Source organism: Cherax quadricarinatus, chromosome 66, assembly GCF_038502225.1.
Source record: "Cherax quadricarinatus isolate ZL_2023a chromosome 66, ASM3850222v1, whole genome shotgun sequence".
In the NCBI taxonomy this organism is placed as follows: Eukaryota; Metazoa; Arthropoda; class Malacostraca; order Decapoda; family Parastacidae; genus Cherax; species Cherax quadricarinatus.
Window position 1 is genome coordinate 18,888,048 of NC_091357.1, and position 5,000 is coordinate 18,893,047.

The 5,000-nt window shown below is 47.8% G+C and overlaps 1 protein-coding gene across 1 annotated transcript in view; it reads right to left on the reverse strand.

Annotated features, from left to right (window-relative positions):
- Positions 1-5,000, reverse strand: part of LOC128704154 (protein tincar) — a 127,122-nt gene that overhangs the window by 84,449 nt on the left and 37,673 nt on the right. The gene's annotated exons all lie outside the window — the stretch shown is intronic.

Sequence of the window (5,000 nt, forward strand, 5' to 3'; positions counted from 1 at the left end):
ATATTAATAATATACTAAAAATCCATCCAATTGAAAGTTATTTTTTATTTTATCAACGATATCTCAAGAATAATTTCTTTATCAGAGTTTAACTAATAGGTGAAGGAAGGAGGTTAAGAAGGTGAGAAGTATGTGTTATCAAGGAGTGGAACCCTGGTGGAGTGGAACCCTAGTGGAGGTGGAGTGGAACCCTGGTGGAGTGGAACCCTAGTGGAGGTGGAGTGGAACCCTGGTGGAGTGGAGCCCTAGTGGAGGTGGAGTGGAACCCTGGTGGAGTGGAGCCCTAGTGGAGGTGGAGTGGAACCATGGTGGAGTGGAGCCCTAGTGGAGGTGGAGTGGAACCCTGGTAGGGTGGAACTCTGGTGGAGGTGTCAACTTTGTGTCAAGTTAATTATCAGGTGGAATTTTTGAACGTGAAGGGGGAAGGGGGTTCGAACCAGGGGGAAATGGGCTCTGGAAAGTTGGTTCCATTGAAGTTTACTGGTACATAAGATAAAGGGAAATCAGCTCTCTCTCTCTCTCTCTCTCTCTCTCTCTCTCTCTCTCTCTCTCTCGTACCCCTATAACAAAGTATTTTTCCAGTTATTTTTCTCCTGTTATCATCGTCCATTGTTCTTATTATTTCGTTCTGTTCTATTTAATATTACCCTCCCACCCCTTAATTACCCCCCCCCCCTTCCTTCCAATGATATTCCCCCTCCCTTGAACTCTCTCCAACTGTCGAATTACCACCCTCCATTCCTTTCCCATCCTCAATTCTCCCTGGAACACCCTCCCTTATACATACCCCCCTTTTCCATCCCTCACTCCCAGCCTCCCCCCCCCCCTCTTACTCACTCCCACAGCATGATTTATATTCCAGTCTGGTGGTGTTGGGTCTGCCGCCTGGGAGAGCTTGCTCCCTCTCTCTCTCTCTCTCTTTTTTCCCCTCACTCTCACACCATGTAGTGATGGAGTATCTCGTGGCACGGTCTTTGTCACATGATAAGCATCACCTGGTCTACTCCAGTTAGGTCCAAGACCACATTAACAACACGAAGAGTGTATTCTAGGATAAGACGACGCCTAATTATATCCTATATAGACGTTCCCCTAATTCACTCTCTCTCTTCTCACTCACTCCCTCTCTTCTCACTCTCTCTCTCTTCTCACTCCCTCTCTCTTCTCCCTCCCTCCAACACTGCTCCAACACTACTCCAACACTGCTCAAACACGGGTGGTCATATTGGTTCCCTTCCTAATGTTGCTACTTACTAATTCTCCCTCCCCCCCTCTCCTTCCATCTCTCCTCCCTCCCTCATTCCTTCCTTCCCCTCCCCCCCTCCCTCCATCTTTCCTCCCTCCCACACAATGGGAGTAAATAAAAGAGAGTGTGAAAAAACAAGAAACTGCAAAGGTTAATTAAAATCAATCATTAAGTTTTAATAGAAGTCTCTCTCTCTCTCTCTCTCTCTCTCTCTCTCTCTCTCTCTCTCTCTCTCTCTCTCTCTCTCTCTCTCTCTCGCTCTCTCTCTCTCTCTCTCTCTCTCTCTCTCTCTCTCGCTCTCTCTCTCTCTCTCTCTCTCTCTCTCTCTCTCTCTCTCTCTCTGTCTCTCTCTCTCTCTCTCTCTCTCTCACTCTCTCTCTCTCTCTCTCTCTCTCTCTCTCTCTCTCTCTCGCTCTCTCTCTCTCTCTCTCTCTCTCTCTCTCTCTGTCTCTCTCTCTCTCTCTCTCTCTCTCTCTTCCACGTCTTCCCCCCTCCCGTCTCCCATCCCCTGACTCCCATACCTTCACCTCCCCCTCCCCCTCCCCCTCCCCCTCCCCCCTCCTACCAGATCACAACACGGGTATAGTATTGATCTTGGAGTTGACTTGTAAGAAGACCACCTCATCACCTGGTCCTCTACACCTGTACTCATCAGTGTGTACTCATCGGTGGGTGGTCAACGTGTACTCATCGGTGTCCTAGCTCTTGGACCCATCTCATAAGCTTCCTCGATGATGATTTTGCTGACCCCTGAGCTGGTGGACCCCTGTCGTACCTGTTCAGGAAACTGCGCTGGCCTCCGCCCCGCCTTCAAGAGAGAGCTGGACAGATACCTGAAGTCAGTGCCGGATCAGCCGGGCTGTGGCTCGTACGTTGGACTGCGTGCGGCCAGCAGTAACAGCTTAGTTGATCAGGCCCTGATCCATCGGGAGGCCTGGTCATGGACCGGGCCGCGGGGGCGTTGATCCCCGGAATAACCTCCAGGTATCCAGGTCCACATCCAGAGAGAGAGAGAGAGAGAGAAGAGAAGAAAGAAGAAGAAGAAGAGAGAGAAGAGAAGAGAGAAGAGAAGAAGAGAGAGAAGAGAAGAAGAAGAAGAGAGATATGGATAGAAAAATGCATCAGCAGAATCATCACACATCATCACAACATGAGATAAGAGGTCAAAAGGTTGGTTATGTGAGAAGAGAGAGGGGGGAGGGGGGAATACCGGGGGAAGGGGAGGGAGGTAACACCGGGGGTAGGGGAGTGTTAGGGGTGGGAGGTGCGGGACATGAGTAAGGGGGGTGTCGGGGGGACAAGTAGATAGGGGGGGGGAAATGAACATAGGGAGGGGTTAAAAATGGGTAGGGGGAAAGCGGGGGTTACGCTGCGTCTACGCCCCCTCCCCCTTAAAAAAAAAGTGTAGCGGACTTAACACAGCCTCCTCAGCCACCCCCTACCCCCAACTATTTCCCCTCCCCCCCCCCCCCTACAATGTAAACAAACACCAGGTTCGCGCCAAAAGAGTGGGAGGAGAGGTGGGAAGGTGCCACCACAAGGTTCACCACCCTATTGACTTACTGAGGGAAATTCGACCTTAAGTGTCAACGAGGTGTAACTTCGTCTTGCTTCTTCCTGCTTTCCCTCCCCTCGCTCTTCTCCTTGTTTATGTGGCGGCTGTTGGTGATTGTTGGTGAGTGTTGGAGGTTGTTGGTGATTGTTGGTGATTGTTGGTGATTGTTGGTGATTGTTGAAGGTTGTTGGTGATTGTTGGTGATTGTTGGTGATTGTTGGTGAGTGTTGGAGGTTGTTGGTGATTGTTGGTGATTGTTGGTGAGTGTTGGAGGTTGTTGGTGATTGTTGGTGATTGTTGGTGATTGTTGGTGAGTGTTGGAGGTTGTTGGTAATTGTTGGTGATTGTTGGTGATTGTTGGTGAGTGTTGGTGAGTGTTGGTGATTGTTGGTGAGTGTTGGAGGTTGTTGGTGAGTGTTGGAGGTTGTTGGTGATTGTTGGTGATTGTTGGTGAGTGTTGGAGGTTGTTGGTGATTGTTTGTGATTGTTGGTGATTGTTGGTGAGTGTTGGAGGTTGTTGGTGATTGTTGGTGATTGTTGGTGAATGTTAGTTTTGGAGGTCCTTGTCGATTGTTGGTGAATGTGTGTGTTGGAGGTTTGTTGGTGAGTTTGGTGGAGATTGTTGGTGAGTGTTTGTGATTGTTGGAGGTTGTTCGTGATTGTTGGTGACTGTTGGCGATTGTCGAGATTGTTGGTTAGTGTTGGTGATTGTCGAAGGTTGTTGGTGACTGTTGGTGTCAGTGATTGTTGGAAGTTGTTGGTTTTTGCTGGTGAATGTTAGTGTTGGAAATTGTTGGTGAAAGTTATTGCTGGAGATCGTTGGAGATTGTAGGTGAGTGTTGGAGGTTGTGTTGTAGTCAAGGGTCGAGTTGAAAAGAACACTTGAAGCGTGAGGTGAATAATCTGGAGAATAATTAACAGTGATAAATGACAGGAGAAAGAGAAGCAAGAGGAAGAGGAGACAGAAGAGAATGAATCATGATTAGTGTTATTCAGTACGTGACACTTGAAGCAAGAACCACGTCCTTCACTATGTACTGCTGCAGCATCCCGCAAATGATGGTAATCTCACCGGACGATAGTTGGAGGATAGTGATCTATCCCACTAAAAAAAGTAATTAAATCTGCAACAGGCAGGGATTTAATTATTTACTGAAAAGAAGGTCGCAAGTAATTATCTCATTGATGAACGGGCATTGTTTGGACTTAAAATAAAAATTTACACACTATATCTGGCTTTAAAAAGAGATTAGACAATATTTGAGTGAAAAGAGTTACGTCTGAGTAGCACCTGAGGTGTTAAAACAACTTATTGAGTCAGTAGGCCTGTTGCAGTGATCCTCCAGTCTTATGTTCTTAAATGGGTGGATGGGAGTGGTTGGTTATGAGGACCTGCCTTGCATGGGCCAGTAAGCCTGCTGCAGTGTTCCTCGAGTCTTATGTTCTCATGTGCCTGGTAGCACAATGGTAGCGCACTTGGCTAGTGCGTGTATGAGTTGGAGTCCCAAGGGTGAGGACTCAATGATTGGAGCCTCTGAGCAACACTACCCTGATTGCAGTCTCTGAGCAACTACTGCCCTTGTTACCTAGCAACTGCTGCCCTTGTTACCTAGCAACTACTGCCCTTGTTACCTGCAACTTGCTTATTTTGTTATAGCAACTACTGCCCTTGTTACCTAGCAACTGCTGCCCTTGTTACCTAGCAACTACTGCCCTTGTTACCTAGCAACTGCTGTACTTGTTACCTAGCAACTACTGCCCTTGTTACCTAGCAACTACTGCCCTTGTTACCTAGCAACTACTGCCCTTGTTACCTAGCAACTGCTGCCCTTGTTACCTAGCAACTACCCTTGTTACCTAGCTGTGATTTACCTAGCAACTGCTGTACTTGTTACCTAGCAACTACTGCCCTTGTTACCTAGCAACTGCTGCCCTTGTTACCTAGCAACTACTGCCCTTGTTACCTAGCAACTGCTGCCCTTGTTACCTAGCAACTACTGCCCTTGTTACCTAGCAACTGCTGTACTTGTTACCTAGCAACTACTGCCCTTGTTACCTAGCAACTGCTCTACTTGTTACCTAAGCCTTCTGCCATTGTTACTTACAGCACTGCTCTACTTGTTACCTAGCAACAACTGCCCTTGTTACCTAGCAACTGCTCTACTTGTTTACCTATAACTTCTGCCCTTGTTACCTAGC